This window comes from Coregonus clupeaformis, chromosome 1 (assembly GCF_020615455.1).
Source record: "Coregonus clupeaformis isolate EN_2021a chromosome 1, ASM2061545v1, whole genome shotgun sequence".
NCBI classification, from domain to species: Eukaryota; Metazoa; Chordata; class Actinopteri; order Salmoniformes; family Salmonidae; genus Coregonus; species Coregonus clupeaformis.
The window spans coordinates 78,318,271-78,335,893 of NC_059192.1; the positions used below are offsets into that span (position 1 = coordinate 78,318,271).

Below are 17,623 nucleotides of genomic sequence, written 5' to 3' on the forward strand. Positions count from 1 at the left end.
AGGCTATTGAGGCGGCTTATGATGCTTACCCAATAATAATGCATTAAATCACAGATTGGGCACATCATTGCACACGTTGTCACACATGATGAATCAAATACTAAGTACTAAATCAAATACTAAGGAAGTCTCGAGGTTTTGCTCGCCTGAGGTAGAGTATCTTATGATAAGCTGTAGACCACACTATTTACCAAGAGAGTTTTCATCTATATTTTTCATAGCTGTCTATTTACCACCACAAACCAACGCTGGCATTAAGATTGCACTGAATGAGTTGTACAAGGCCATTAATCAACAGGAAAACGCTCATCCAGATGCAGCGCTCCTAGTGGCCGGGGACTTTAATGCAGGGAAACTTAAATCCGTTCTACCTAATTTCTACCAGCATGTTAAATGTGCAACCAGAGGGAAAAAAACTCTAGACCACCTTTACTCCACACACAGAGACCCATACAAAGCTCTCCCTCGCCCTCCATTTGGCAAATCTGACCATAACTCTATCCTCCTGATTCCTGCTTATAAGCAAAAACTGAAGCAGGAAGCACCAGTGATTCGGTTAATAAAAAAGTGGTCAGATGACGCAGATGCTAAGCTACAGGACTGTTTTGCTAGCACAGACTGGAACATGTTCCGGGATTCTTCAGACAGCATTGAGGAGTACACCACATCAGTCACTGGCTTCATCAATAAGTGCATCGATGATGTCGTCCCCACAGTGACCGTACGTACATACCCCAACCAGAAGCCATGGATTACAGGAAACATCCGCACTGAGCTAAAGGGTAGAGCTGCCGCTTTCAAGGAACGGGACTCTAACCCGGACGCTTATAAGAAATCCCGCTATGACCTCCGACGAACCATCAAACAGGCAAAGAGTCAATACAGGTCTAAGATTGAATCATACTACACTGGCTCTGACGCTCGTCGGATGTGGCAGGGCTTGAAAACTATTACAGACTACAAAGGGAAGCACAGCCGCGAGCTGCCCAGTGACACAAGCCTACCAGACGAGCTAAACCACTTCTATGCTCGCTTCGAGGCAAGCAACACTGAAGCATGCATGAGAGCACCAGCTGTTCCGGATGACTATGTGATCACGCTCTCCGTAGCCGATGTGAGTAAGACTTTTAAGCAGGTCAACATTCACAAGGCCGCAGGGCCAGACGGATTACCAGGACGTGTACTCCGAGCATGTGCTGACCAACTGGCAAGTGTCTTCACTGACATTTTCAACATGTCCCTGACTGAGTCTGTAATACCAACATGTTTCAAGCAGACCACTATAGTCCCCGTGCCCAAGAACTCTAAGATAACCTGCCTAAATGACTACCGACCCGTAGCACTGACGTCTGTAGCCATGAAGTGCTTTGAAAGACTGGTCATGGCTCACATCAACAGCATAATCCCAGAAACCCTAGACCCACTCCAATTTGCATACCGCCCCAACAGATCCACAGATGATGCAATCTCTATCGCACTCCACACTGCCCTTTCCCACCTGGACAAGAGGAACACCTACGTGAGAATGCTATTCATTGACTACAGCTCAGCATTCAACACCATAGTGCCCTCTAAGCTCATCACTAAGCTAAGGATCCTGGGACTAAACACCTCCCTCTGCAACTGGATCCTGGACTTCCTGACGGGCCGCCCCCAGGTGGTAAGGGTAGGTAACAACACATCTGCCACACTGATCCTCAACACGGGGGCCCCTCAGGGGTGCGTGCTCAGTCCCCTCCTGTACTCTCTGTTCACCCATGACTGCATGGCCAGGCACGACTCCAACACCATCATTAAGTTTGCCGATGACACAACAGTGGTAGGCCTGATCACCGACAACGATGAGACAGCCTATAGGGAGGAGGTCAGAGATATGGCCGTGTGGTGCCAGGACAACAACCTCTCCCTCAACGTGACCAAGACAAAGGAGATGATTGTGGACTACAGGAAAAAAAAGAGGACTGAGCACGCCCCCATTCTCATCGACGGGGCTGTAGTGGAACAGGTTGAGAGCTTCAAGTTCCTTGGTGTCCACATCACCAACGAACTATCATGGTCCAAACACACCAAGACAGTCGTGAAGAGGGCACGACAAAGCCTATTCCCCCTCAGGAGACTAAAAAGATTTGGCACGGGTCCTCAGATCCTCAAAAAATTCTACAGCTGCACCATCGAGAGCATCCTGACTGGTTGCATCACCGCCTGGTATGGCAACTGCTTGGCCTCTGACCGCAAGGCACTACAGAGGGTAGTGCGTACGGCCCAGTACATCACTGGGGCAAAGCTTCCTGCCATCCAGGACCTCTATACCAGGCGGTGTCAGAGGAAGGCCCTCAAAATTGTCAAAGACTCCAGCCACCCTAGTCATAGACTGTTCTCTCTGCTACCGCACGGCAAGCGGTACCGGAGTGCCAAGTCTAGGTCCAAAAGACTTCTCAACAGCTTCTACCCCCAAGCCATAAGACTCCTGAACAGCTAATCATGGCTACCCGGACTATTTGCACTGCTCCCCCACCCCATCCTTTTTACGCTGCTGCTACTCTGTTAAGTATTTATGCATAGTCACTTTAACTCTACCCACATGTACATATTACCTCAACTACCTCAACTAGCCGGTGCCCCCGCACATTGACTCTGCAACGGTACCCCCCTGTATATATAGCCTCCCTACTGTCACTTTATTTTACTTCTGCTCTTTTTTTCTCAACACTTTTTTTGTTGTTGTTTTATTCTTACTTTTTTTGTTTAAAATAAATGCACTGTTGGTTAAGGGCTGTAAGTAAGCATTTCACTGTAATGTCTGCACCTGTTGTATTCGGCGCATGTGACCAATAAAATTTGATTTGATTTGATTTGATGATGAAACACATTGAGGCTAAAATTACAGACTGTAGGTTAGTCACAAAATAGAACATGACATTGATTTCAATATCATTTAAAATAGCCTATATAGGCCCATGTAGCCTACTGTATATGTAGGCCTATCTTTTAAATGCAGTCATCTCGGTTTTCGTTTGAAGCATAATTCAATCCTTCACTTGTTTGTAACAATTGCAAATACTTCGCAACTTCGTTCTGAAGTTTTTGGCAGTCACAGTCAGACAGATAGAATTGAGATGTTTAGGCTATGTTTAGGGGAGATCTTCGGTGAATAAAATGATGCGGAAGGGCAGACTATGGGCGGCGCACAATTGGCCCAGCGTCGTCCAGGGTAGGGGAGGGAATGGCCGGCAGGGATGTAGCTCAGTTGATAGAGCATGGCGTTTGCAACGCCAGGGTTGTGGGTTCGATTCCCACGGGGGGCCAGTATAAAAAAAAAAAAATTATTCACTAACTGTAAGTCGCTCTGGATAAGAGCGTCTGCTAAATGACTAAAATGTAAATGTAGTACTGTGCGCCTCCCATAGTCTGTTCTTGACTTGGGGATTGTGAAGAGACCTCTGGTGGCATGGGGTATGCATGGGTGTCCGAGCTGTTTGCTAGTAGTTTAAAAAAGAGACACCTCGGTGCATTCAGCATGTCAACACTTCTTACAAAAACAAGTAGTGATGAAGTCAATCTCTCCTCCACTTTGAGCCATGAGATTTACATGCATATTATTAATGTTAGCTCTCCGTGTACATTTAAGGGCCAATCGTGCTGCCCTGTTCTGGGCCAAAGGTGTGGCGGCTTATTAGAACATTTTGGGGCATGGTTTGTTCACAGCTCTTTTTGTGCAACTGAGTAAGCGAGCGTCATTCCAGTTTATATAATCTGTTGTGTTATGCTATTACATGTTACAGTGGAATGCGAAAGTATTTACCCCCCTTGGCATTTTTCCTATTTTGTTGCCTTACAACCTGGAATTAAAATGGATTTTTGGGGGGGTTTATATCATTTGATTTACACAACATGCCTACCACTTTGAAGATGCAAAATAAAAAAATTTTGTGAAACAAACAAGACAAAAAAACTGAACTTGAGCGTGCATAACTATTCACCCCCCCAAAGTTAATACTTTGTAGAGCCACCTTTTGCAGCAATTACAGCTGCAAGTCTCTTGGGGTATGTCTCTATAAGCTTGGCACATCTAGCCACTGGGATTTTTGCCCATTCTTCAAGGCAAAACTGCTCCAGCTCCTTCAAGTTGGATGGGTTCCGCTGGTGTACAGCAATCTTTAAGTCATACCACAGATTCTCAATTGGATTGAGGTCTGGGCTTTGACTAGGTCATTCCAATAAATTTAAATGTTTCCCCTTAAACCACTCAAGTGTTGCTTTAGCAGTATGCTTAGGGTCATTGTCCTGCTGAAAGGTGAACCTCCGTCCCAGTCTCAAATCTCTGGAAGACGGAAACAGAATTTCAAGAATTTCCCTGTATTTGCGCCATCCATCATTCCTTCAATTCTGACCAGTTTCCCAGTCCCTGCCAATTAAAAACATCCCCACAGCATGATGCTGCCACCACCATGCTTCACTGTGGGGATGATGTTCTCGGGGTGATGAGAGGTGTTGGGTTTGCGCCAGACATAGTGTTTTCCTTGATGGCCAATAAGCTCAATTTTAGTCTCATCTGACCAGAGTACCTTCTTCCATATGTTTGGGGAGTCTCCCACATGCCTTTTGGCGAACACCAAACGTGTTTGCTTATTTTTTTCTTTAAGTAATGGCTTTTTTCTGGCCACTATTCCGTAAAACCCAGCTCTGTGGAGAGTATGGTTTAAAGTGGTCCTATGGACAGATACTCCAATCTCCGCTGTAGAGCTTTGCAGCTCCTTCAGGGTTATCTTTGGTCTCTTTGTTGCCTCTGATTAATGCCCTCATTGCCTGGTCCGTGAGTTTTGGTGGGCGGCCCTCTCTTGGCAGGTTTGTTATGGTGCCATATTCTTTCAATTTTTTAATAATGGATTTAATGGTGCTCCGTGGGATGTTTCTGATATTTCTTCAGTGGCGGCTCCTGAAAAAATTCTCAGGGGGGGCAATTTTTCTGATGATTTAGGTGACCTACACACATTTTAAAAAAGATATGTCCAGCAACAACATGAAGACAGGGGCAGCATATAAGTCAATACCAGAAGCATTTATTGACTGATCTCAAAAGTGTTGGCTTACAAAAGCAAAATAAGTTATCGCAGTAAAAATAATCAAGGGTGTTCTTTCACATTCCTCAACACTGCATAAACAATATGCATTTCCATAAAACACCTCATCTAATTGTGCCACAAAGTTGACAAGTCCAAGAAAAATACCAGGGTTGGTGGAGCCCTCAGTTTCATCTTTGCCTCGCAAAGCTAACTCAAACACTCCGCAAAACTTCACACACTGGATTAGCCGGCTGAGGATGTGGCGGTTCTTGCTAACCTCATCGTTGTGGCGGCGGACAGCTAGCCTGTATCCCTCATCCACTTTTGCAAGGCACTGTACATATGACTATGGCCAGTGATGGGGTCTTGTAAAAGACTCACGTATGGCCTTGTGTCAATTGACTAAGTCAGTAGTTCTCAATACTCTCCTCAGGGACCCCCAGCCTTTCCAGAACTAGCACACCTGATTTAACTTGTTAATACAATAATAAAATCTATGGAATTTTAACAATATAATATTCAACCTGAACAAAAAACCCTGTATGGTTCTACAAAGAACCTTTGAGATTGAGAAAAGTTCTTTATAGAACCATTCTCCATAAAGGGTCTATAAAGAATCGTAAAAAGGTGTCACGGTTCAGACAGACGACAAGAGGACCACAATTGCGTCACACCAGAAAGTTTATTTAAACTTAAGGGGAAAGGGATGTAGGGAGTGAGTGAAGGCTCCAGGGGTTATCCCGTCCGATGTGCTGGGTCTGTGCCTCCCCCCAGTGGCAGCGATGCGTCCGATGACGCCGGTGGTTGGTGGTCCAGAAGTCCTGGGGGGGGGAGGAAACACAGACACAACGGGGCGAAATGAAACCAGGCAGCAGTACAGTTCAAGGGAAATCCAAAATACGTAGTAGCAAGGCAGAAGGCTGGTCAGAGTTACCGGGATTGAAGAGTAGTCAGGAGTCGTAATGGCAGAAGCAGGTCTGGATCTCCTGAGGCAGAAGAGTATCCAAAAACCAGGCAGGTCCGGGGTCACAAAACCAGGGTGAGCCAGAAGCGCGAGCAAACAGGTTCCGGGTGTGAGCTTTGCAGACGATCTGACACAGGAGAGCTGAAAGACAGGGCTATAAATACTGGGAGAGGTTAGTGGGTAATGCAGCGCAGCTGGCAGAGTAATTAGAGCCGAGCAGAGCAGGGACAGGTGGAGCTAGTTAGGCTGAGTAGAGAGAGAGTGGTGAGCAGAGTGGAAACAACTTAAGGTGGTAACCCAGTGGAGTGAGAGGGCTCATGACAGAACCCCCCCCCCAAGGGACGGCCCCAGAAGTCCCAAGAGCAACACCACGCCGGGCGGGAGGAGGGGAGCCGGAGGAGGGCTAGAACTCCTCCGAACGGTCCGAGCGAACGTCCTCATCCTCGGAGGAAGCCGGAGGGCCGTGGTCGGGGAGATGGGACAGGTCCCGAGACAGGATCAGGCACAGGACAGGAAGCCGAGCGGGCAGGACGGTTAGAGACCCCTCTGGGGCGGCCCCTACGGATTGCAGGTTGATCAGGATGCCGTTGGTGGAAAGCGGTGATGAGAGTCCTATCCACAATCCGACTAGCTGGCACCCAGGTCCTTTCCTCAGGTCCATAGCCCTCCCAGTCAATGAGGTACTGGAGACCCCTACCCCTCCGTCTGGACCGAAGCAGGCGGCGGACGGTGTAAACCAGACCACCATCGACGAGCCGTGGAGGAGGAGGACAAGGCGCAGCAGGGACCAGCGGACTCCTGGGCACAGGCAGGGGCTGCAGCAATCCGGCTGGGGGCTGGCAGGACGACTTGTGTTGGTTGCAGATGGGGCAGGCTCGGACGAATTCCCGTACATCCTTCCTCAGAGAGGGCCACCAGAACCTCTGGGCGAGCAGGTTGTAAGTGCGGGTGGAGCCAGGGTGACAAGCTAGGCGGGAGTCATGTCCCCACTGAACGACCTGGGACCTCAGGTCTTCGGGGACAAAAAGGCGGTCAGCTGGGCAAGTGCTGGGACCTGGCTGGTTACGGAGAGCCTCCAGCACCTGTTCCTCAACAGCCCAGGTCAGAGCTGCAACGATGCAGGGACTTGGCAGAATCGACACAGGGTCCTTGGAGGGGTCAGGAGCGGAGTTAGTAGGTACTGGCCGAGGGGGTAGTGCGGCGGCAAGCAGGCAGGTTCGGTGGCAGTCCTCTCCCCACTCCCTGATCACCCCGGTCACCCAGTCGAGCTGAGGGTTGTGCCGGGCGGAGCCATGGGTAACCCAGGATGAGGGGGTTGGCCTGGAGAGGGGAGCAGGTGAAACTGGATAGTTTCTTGATGGTTTCCGGACAGACCCATCGAGACCGGGGCCGTGACATGAGTGACCGATCCGAGTAAGTGTCCGTCCAGTGCCCGGGCAGGAATAGGAGGTGTCAAACGGAGGTTCTCCAGTCCCAGTTGGCGTGCCAGCTTGATGTCCATTATGTTGGCTTCGGCGCCAGAATCCACCAGAGCAGCCAGGGTGTGAGTTGAGTCAGGGAGGCGGAGGTGAACTTGCAGCAGGGGTTTGCGGTCGGAGGACTGGATGGTCATTGAACTCAACCGGACTCCCCCTATGCCCGGTGAGCTTCGGCCCTTTAAAGGGCAGGTTACCACACGATGTCCATCACCTCCACAATAGAGGCAGAGGTTTGAGGTGAAGCGTCGCTGGCGCTCTGCAGGAGTGAGAGAGGCTCGCCCAATCTCCATAGGCTCAGACTGATCAAGCTGAACTGGGTGAGTGGCAGTAGATGACAGGAGCCCAGTCGGATCTCTCCGAATGCCGGTAGTAGGTGGACCTTGGCGCCCCCTCTCACGACGACGGGTCTGTATCCCTCTGTCGATCCTGACAGTCAGTGCGATGGCTTCATCAAGAGTGGAAGGCAGTTCATGGGAGACCAACTCGTCCTTGATATAGTCAGCCAAACTATGGAAGAACGCGTCCACCAACGATGGTGTGTTCCAAGAACTTCGTCTAGCCAGGGGTTCGGAAGTCGATGGAATGGTCTGCGACTGTACGTCTGCCTTGTCGAATACTGAACAGTTCACGAGACGCCTCTGCGGTTGGTGAATCCAGGTCAAACACCTTCAGAATCTCCTCGGCAAACCGGTCGAAGGTTGCACATGCGGGGGTTTGACGTTCGAACTCTGCTGTTCCCCAGAGTCGAGCTCGGCCCGTCAGGTGAGTGATGGCATACCCAACCTTAGCCCCTCCGTGGCGAAGGTCCTTGGCTGCAAGGAGAACTGAAGTCGGCAGCTAGTCAGGAATGGCCGGACCTGGGTAGAATCGCCGTTGAACCGCTCGGGGTTTCCAATCTTGGGTTCGGAGCAGCGGCTGCAATGACCGGGGCAGGTAACTCGGGGGCAGGGCTGGTGGGCAGACTGGCTGGGGTCAGGTTGGTGAGGAGTTGAATGATCATGGCGAGTTGTTGTTGCTGCTGCTGGGACTGCTGCTGGTGCTGCTGGAACTGCTGATGCTGTTGGTAGCCGGCCTGAAGCAGAGAGGTGATGTCGCCGCTCATGCGGCCTAGCTCTCTCTCAGTGTGTTCCAGGCGTAGCATGGCGGTGGGTTGCTCAGGTTCTTCGGTTTCCATGTCGGGGGAAGTGTGCGCTGAGTCCATGATGGTCAGATCGTACTGTCACGGTTCAGACAGACGACAAGAGGACCACAATTGCGTCACACCAGAAAGTTTATTTAAACTTAAGGGGAAAGGGATGTAGGGAGTGAGTGAAGGCTCCAGGGGTTATCCCGTCCGATGTGCTGGGTCTGTGCCTCCCCCAGTGGCAGCGATGCGTCCGATGACGCCGGTGGTTGGTGGTCCAGAAGTCCTGGGGGGAGGAAACACAGACACAACGGGGCGAAATGAAACCAGGCAGCAGTACAGTTCAAGGGAAATCCAAAATACGTAGTAGCAAGGCAGAAGGCTGGTCAGAGTTACCGGGATTGAAGAGTAGTCAGGAGTCGTAATGGCAGAAGCAGGTCTGGATCTCCTGAGGCAGAAGAGTATCCAAAAACCAGGCAGGTCCGGGGTCACAAAACCAGGGTGAGCCAGAAGCGCGAGCAAACAGGTTCCGGGTGTGAGCTTTGCAGACGATCTGACACAGGAGAGCTGAAAGACAGGGCTATAAATACTGGGAGAGGTTAGTGGGTAATGCAGCGCAGCTGGCAGAGTAATTAGAGCCGAGCAGAGCAGGGACAGGTGGAGCTAGTTAGGCTGAGTAGAGAGAGAGTGGTGAGCAGAGTGGAAACAACTTAAGGTGGTAACCCAGTGGAGTGAGAGGGCTCATGACAAAAGGGTTCTATATAGCCCCCAAAAGGGTTGTAACCATAGCGGAACCCTTTTTTTTGTGCTATATACGTAGAACCTTTTTTAATTGTTATTTATCGAACCTTAGGAAAGTGTTCTTTATAGCACCATACAGGTTCCATTTAGAACCTTATGAGCATGGTTCTTTATAGAACCTTCAGAAAAGGTTTCCGCTATGGTTACAAACCATAGAACCCTTATTTGGCACTATATAAAACCATTTGTTTTTAGTGTGTAGATGTGAGAAGGATTTTAAGAACCACGTTACTAACGAAGGCTCTGGGAAACACCTCGGCTACTAAAGATACATCGTAAGAAGGTTCTAACAATGATCTTAACGCTAGGAAGTCTGTGGGAAACAAGGCCCAGGTCCAGTGCGTGCATTTTGGCCTATTGCCCACAATCCCGATACTAAAGTACACACTAAAAAACGATGGTTCTAAATAGTACCAGATAGTGGTTCTTTGGCTTGTTACCATAGCGGAACCCTTTTTGGTGCTATATAATATAGAACCCTTTTTTGAAGGTTCAATAAAGAACCATGATCATAAGGTTCTAAATGGAACCTGTATGGTGCTATAAAGAATCATTTCCTAACATTCTATAAAGAACCATACATTTTTTTTAGATGTATATAGCACAAAAAAAAGGGTTCCGCTATGGTTACAACCCTTATAGAAGGGGATATATAGAACCCTTTTTTATGGTTCTTTATAAAACCTTTATGGGAGAAAGATTCTTTATATAACCATCCTCAATCTTTTAAATTTATTTTGAAGAATCATACAGGGTTTTTATTCTGGTCAGCCATATTATATTGTTAAAATTCCATAGGTGTTATTATTGTGTTAACGGTGGTTGGCCTGATCACCGACAATGATGAGACAGCCTATAGGGAGGAGGTCAGTGACCTGGCAGTGTGGTGCCAGGACAACAACCTCTCCCTCAACGTCAGCAAGACAAAGGAGCTGATTGTGGACTACAAGAAATGGAGGACCGAGCACGACAATGCCTCTTACCCTCAGGAGGCTGAAAAGATTTGACATGGGCCCTCAGATTCTCAAAATGTTCTACAGCTGCACCACTGAGAGCATCTTGACTGGCTGTGGTATGGCAACTGCCCGGCATCCGACCGTAAGGCGCTACAGATGGTAGTGCGTATGGCCCAGTACATCCAGGACGAGCTCCCTACCATCCAGGACCTCTTTACCAGGCGGTGTCAGAGGAAGGCCCTAAACATTTTCTACAACTGCAACCACCCAAGTCATAGACGGTTCTCTCTGCTACCACACGGAAAGCGGTACCGATGAACCAAGTCTTGAACCAACAATACCCTGAACAGCTTCTACCCCCAAGCCATAAGAATGCTAAATAGTTAGTTAAATATTTAACCAATTGCTACCCGGACTACCTGCATTGACCCTTTTTGCACTAACTATTTTGACTCATCACATACGCTGCTGCTGCTACTGTTTATTATCTATCCTGTTGCCTAGTCACTTTATCCCTACCTACAGTATATGTACATATACCTCAATTACCTTGTACCCCTACACATCAACTCGGTACTGGTACCCCATGTATATAGCCAAGTTATCGTTACTCATTGTGTATTTATTCCTCGTGTTATTATTTTTCTATTATTTCTCTTTACCCTCTGTATTGTTGGGAAGGGTCTGTAAGTAAGCATTTGACTGTTAGTGTACGCCTATTGCTTACGAAGCATGTGACATAAAAGTTGATGTGATTTGAATTGAGAAGTTGAATCAAGTGAGCTACCGCTGGAACAGCTGGGGGTCCCTGAGGAGAGAATTAAGAACCACTGACTGATTTAGTAACTGCTCTCAATTGACACAAGACACTGTCAATGGCCAAAGTCATTTATAATATGTAAGGGCATAGCACAAGACATTAAATAAACTGGAATGGCACTCACTCACGGTTGCACAAATAGAGCTCTGCATAAACCCTGCCCTGGTCCTCTGTAGCTCAGCTGGTAGAGCATGGCGCTTGTAACGCCAAGGTAGTGGGTTCAATCCCCGGGACCACCCATACACAAAAATGTATGCACGCATGACTGTAAGTCGCTTTGGATAAAAGCGTCTGCTAAATGGCTTATTATTATTATTATTATTATTAAAATATTCTAATGAGCCGTCTCCTCTACATTTTATTTATCATTAAAAGAGCAAAGAACCTTTTTGTGAACTGTAAAGAACCACTTAAGAGCTCAAAGGGTTATTTTAGTAAGTTTGGTTCCACATAGAACCATCACCCTTCCCAAAGAACCTTGAGGAACCCTCATTTTTTTGTGTGTATACGTGATTTTGAATTTACAGGAAACCACAACCATAACTACCATAATATGCCACATCTACAGTTACATTTGTATTATCCACTTTGCAGGCCATCAAAAAGGTTTAATATGTGTAAGGAGCATCTATTTTGTTTCAGATATCATATTACAGCATCTTTATAAACCAGGTTATAACCTCATTACCACATTACTCCTCTAGTCCACCTCTACCACATCTTTCGCCAGATTAGATTTGGATCCCATTGACAAAAATATAATCTCATTGTTTAGTAGAGCTCTGTTGTCACAGTGTAATAGCTTCCGGTAGATTATCATAACAAAAAGCATTATATACTGTAACTGTAAAGTATACTGTAGGTTACAGCTGTAATGTGGTGTAAAAAGGAATACTTACTCAGAGGAATCTATGAAGTATATTACAAGGGCTCCGATGCTGAGGGCAAAGACAAGCACCACCTGAAAAAGAGAGAGAGGAGAGATACAGTGAAGCCTTGAGCCTAGTCATGTAGCTAGCACAACAAGAAAACAAAGGCATTGAGTGACACCCTCTCTCTCGCTCTGTCTGTCTAATAGGGGAGAGCCTTTTGAAAAAATTGAACATTTGTCTATTTAAAGCCTGGTCCCAGATGTGTTAGTGCTGTTTACCAACTTTTATGGTTGAGGTTATGCCTAGTGTTCGGCATTACAAGGATCATGGGAGTTGACTAAACAACACAAACAAATATAGGCTCACATTGGGAGAGACTACAGGTTAAAATCTACAGAAATCGCTCCGCCATAGTTTGCCTAATTTCAGTTTATGTGACAAAACAAGCAAGTATACTTAAGCAATAGGGGGTGTGGTATATGGCCAATATACCATGGCTAAGGGCTGTTATTAAGCACGACGCAACGCGGAGTGCCTGGACACAGCCCTTAGCCGTGGTATATTGGCCATATGCAGTGCATTCGGAAAGTATTCAGACCCCTTCCATTTTTCCACATTTTGTTACGTTACAGACTTATTCTAAAATTGATTAAATCGTTTTTTTCCATCAATCTACACACAATATCCCATAATGACAAAGCAAAAACAGATTTTTAGAGATTTGTTTGAAAGTGGTGTACAAAACAAAGTAAAAGACGCAAAAAACAAAACTTAAGAATGGGAAGCACAGAAATAGCTCACATAGAACAGATCTACCGCTTTTTAGACTTGCTTTCAATGAGAATGACAGATCTATAAACACACATTTCTATGTGAATTTGGTCGGGTTCGCCCAAAAAGTTACATATTGCAGCTTTAACAAACGCATGCAGATCCATGGTGTTAGAGAACAAGTTCTGATTAGTTCACAAATGATAGCCCTGCGCTGGAACTTAATCAGAGTGCTGTAAGTGTGAGTGGTCTGGGGTAACCAGGCTAAACTTAAAATCAGTCTGTGTCCCAAACGGCACCTTATTCCCTATATAAAGCACTGGGAAAAAAACAGCATAGACCAGCTGTGTTTTCGCTGGTGACCAGGCTTCGCTGTGTTTTGGACACTAGTCACTAGCATATGCTGGTCACCCGCAAAACCAGCATCAAGTCACATTATGCTGGCTTGCAAAGTGGAATCCAGCCTGAGTGGGGATTTCCAACAATTTGAACTTTTATTCACCCACAATCTGCATTCAGATTGACTGCCAGGGTAAGAAATATTTCTAAATGTGACTAGCTAAACCATCTGGAACAACCATTTCAGTAACAGGTGCATTAAGTTCAACCAACTAATGATGGGTGTGGTTTTTCAGACCAGCTTGACCAGCGAGCTCGACCATGCTGGACCAGCGTGCGAAACAATTCTTTTTTATTGAGAGGTTCTTTGTCAGGGGTGAGGTAGTGATGTTATGCTTGATACCGGAGCTCCGAGGCAGGAGTCAAAATTTCGAAGCAGTTTATTTTGAAGCAGTGTGCTGATGCTTGTATCAGTTGATCAGAAGCACATGATCAATGGCGTCCAAAGCTTTGTTCCGTCGAACAACCACCTGATTGGTTTGGTATTGGTTCCGGTAGCAGACAAAAAGGCTACGCTGCGGCGTGTACGACGTCATCTAGAATAATTTGGTTGTTCTAAATTCGTTTGACCACCAGGTGCCACTAGGGTACACTGTGTTGATCAAAGCCAGAAGTAATGAACCTATTTGACACAATTGGCTGGAAATGCTCAATGCTTCAGAAAGCTTTGTTTCCCCATCACTAGGTTGAGGGTGATGTGTAACTTTTCTTTTTGCATATCAGGAAGGGTTCTTTACTGCTGTGATGGTTGTGAAGGACCATCCTGTTCTTTCCCTCTCCATGTTTGCATTTATGCCATGAAATGCTACACTGTTAAAAAGTTATAATTTAATTAAATGTTTACCCTATTTATCTATGGCAAATATACTTATATGTTTCCCCTTTCATCTGTGTCTGGTGTTAGCTAATTACTGGCTAGCTAGGTCTTCAGCCAGCATGGAACAAAAGGGGGGGAAAGGGTCGTTCAAAACTCAGACCCAGTTGTCAATTCAACACATCCGTCAGTGCTGCTGTGAAATGCATCACAAGAGACATGTCAAACAGGAGATGTATATATCATTGATGCAATTTCAAAAAAAATTGAGTTACTTTGTGTATCACCAAATTAGCTTGAGATGATTTTACTGCAACACTGCATCCAAGTTGCTTGACAAAGGTGTTTCAAAAAGCTGTCAGTCAAGGAAAGCTCATGAATATATATTGGCGACCGAAGTCAGCTTGCAGTCGCCTGGCCCGCCACAAGGAGTTGCTAGAGCGTGATGGGACAAGGAAATCCCAGCCGGCCAAACCCTCCCCTACCCTGGACGACGCTGGGCCAATTGTGCGCCGCCCCATGGGTCTCCCGGTCGCGGCCGGCTACGACAGAGCCTGGATTCGAACCAGGATCTCTGAATTATTTTCTATTGGTTTGATTCCAACATATAAGCTCAATCAAGCACCAATTTAGTATTTGAACACACCTCTGACATGCCACATTTTACATAATGTTATACGAAGTAGCAGTGACCCTGCCTGCCTTTGTCTATTTAGTGAATGACAGCCTGAACCAGCAGCAGCCCTGGTCATCCATAATAGATTAGTAGCTCAGAACTCATTAATTTCCATGATGATCTGACATTGTATTGTCAGTGATGTCTCCCATGATGAGAAAACACCTTCATGTATTTTTTAATTTCCCGTCCTTGGCTTCCTTTTTAAAAGCAGAGCTGGGGATTTCACTGCCTCTGCCTATCTAAGTTAGAAAAAATGGCAGCCAGAGACAACGCCCCCAGGACAATTACAACCAATAAACTGGTTCTACAATGTAAAAGGCAATTTCCACATTCATTGTTACATCGGTACATTCGTCTTAATCAGACGTAATTCTTTTTTATGATATTTCAACACCACACATACATGATGGAACAATCATTTTCTCTTACTCAACGTTCTAACTCCAAAGCATTCTATGCGCACTGAGGCGCGTGTACGCTCCTATTACACACAACAAAAATGACAGAGACATAGGACACAGACACACGGAACTATGACATAACCCGGGAAATATGAACAAAGGAAACCATACATTGAATTAAATAAACAGAATTTCTACCTCATTAATCTTGCGAACGTTCATGTGCACTATAAAGTAAGAAATCGTTGTCTACATGAAAATGTGTCGTAGGCCTATCAAACATGAAACAGACGGTACGCGGATGGAATGATAAAACGCTATTAATTATTTTAGTATTAAATGGAATATAGATTTACCACATAGGGCCTATGCATTTAAACGTGTGAAAGCAACCGCAAACATTTCAGCAAGAGAAAAAAAACTCTCCACTGGCAGGAGTTCAGAGAGCGCAAATGAAGAGAGTCTTCGTCACAGTAATAATTCATTTTAACAAATTCCAAATGCAAGCGTCATAAGTAAATTATCAATTTCAAGCAATTGTTAGGCGTACATAGCAAAATACCAGTAGGCCTATGCTAGTAATTGTTGCCCCATTGCTGGTGAGCTTGCAAAGTAAACAGTTATGTTTAGAGCTGCATATTTAATTATGGCAATCCTCTCTCCCTACAATTTGACATTTACGCTGCACCCGATCCTATAGCTGTACAGCAATTAGCAATCTGATCGCCAGCTCACCCGACCTGTGTTGATTGACAGTTTGCTGGTGCAATCAGAGTGCCGAGTGTGTGTTTCACTAGCTAATCTGTTGCAATTTTTTATAGTTTTTTACAAGGGCAATGCTGCGGCTACTGTCTCTGGCTGCGTGAGTAATCGACGGAGATGCCACAAAATGAGTGACAAAACATTACAAAACCTGGCCAGATCATTTCAAGTCATTACATTTACAAGTCATCAGTCTCAAGTCAAAGTTGAGTCCCGAGGCTCCAAGTCAAGTCTCAAGTTATTTTATTTTCGATCAAGTCATCAAATTTGTGACACGGGTCAGATGGAGTCCATGTCATGTGACTCGAGTCTACAACTCTGCTACACATGCTGGTATTTTGTACTACAAAATCAGACTGATTTGCACAAAATGTTCTGTATGAGGAAACATTTCTATTCAATGCGGATGTATAGGCTACAATGCTTTCTACTTGCTCTGGTTTACAGACAATTCCAAAACCATAAGAAAGACAAGGTGTGCGTCCCAAATGGCACCCAATTCCAGGGCCCCTGGTCAAAAGTAGTGCACTATATAGGGAAAAGGGTGCCGTTTGGGGCAGAGCCTAGATGTACTGTATCCCCTACACCATGATTCAAAACACATGCAGAGCATTGAGACACACTCACGTTCATAAATAAACACCTACGCCCTATTATCCTGAATTAAACCCCTTGGTAGGTTTGACTTGCCCATTTTGAAATGATCCTTTCGCTATGATAAGGCTTTCCTCAATAGAGCCCTGATAACTCCTCCAGTCAGAAATTGGTGAACACACCCACACGCACGCACACACAGCACACTCATGTAGCCTCTGTGTCTGTGTGAGATATGACTCTAGGCCCACTCTGTATTAATGACAAGCAGGGAAACGACAGGGAAAAGACAGGGAAACGACAGGGAAACGACAGGGGAAACGACAGGGAAACAACATGGAAAAGACAGGGAACAGGCAAGGGAAGACAGAAAAGAAAGGGAAAAGACAGGAAACTGAAAAGACAGGAAACAGGGAAAAGACAGAGAAAAGACCGGGAAATAACATGGAAAAGACAGGGAATATGGAAGAAAAAAAAACAGGGAACAGGGAAAAGACAGGGAACCTAGAAAAGACAGAGCACAGGAAAAATAAAGGGAAATAACAGTGAACAGGGAAATAACAGGGAAAAGACAGGAAACAGGGAAAAGACAGGAAACAGGGTCAAAACAGGGAAAAAACGGAACAGGGGAAAGAGAGGGAACTGAGAAAAGACAGGGAAAAGAACAGGGTAAAGACAGGGAACTAACAGGGAAAGACAGGGAACTAACAGGGAAAAGACAAGGAAATAATGGAAAAGACAGGGAACAGGGAAAAGACAGGAAACTGGGGAAAAGACAGAGAAAAGACAGTAAACTGGGTGAAAGACAGGAAACTGGGTGAAAGACAGGGAACAGGGAAAAGAAAGGCACTAACAGGGATACGACAGGGAAAGGACAGGGAAAAGACAGGGAACAGGGAAGGAACAGGAAAGGAACAGGGAAAAGACATGGAAAAGGGAAAAGACAGGGAACATGGAAAAGACAGGGAACCTGGAAAGAACAGGGAAAAGACAGGGAACTGGGAAAAAGACAGGGAACTAGGAAAAGACAGGGAACTGGGAAAAGACAGGGAACTGGGAAAAGACAGGGCACTAATAGGGATAAGACAGGGAAAGGACAGGTAAATAATAGGGAAAAGACAGGGAA

At 46.1% G+C, this 17,623-nt stretch overlaps 1 protein-coding gene across 1 annotated transcript in view; it reads right to left on the reverse strand.

Annotated features, from left to right (window-relative positions):
• The window catches only part of LOC121576253 (calcium-activated potassium channel subunit alpha-1-like), a 111,538-nt gene extending 99,377 nt beyond the window's left edge, over positions 1–12,161 (reverse strand). The window contains exon 1 of the mRNA XM_041889382.2: positions 12,105–12,161. The gene's annotated coding sequence lies outside the window, so the exon portion shown is untranslated. The remainder of the gene's footprint in view (positions 1–12,104) is intronic.
• Positions 12,162–17,623: the final 5,462 nt, after the last annotated feature.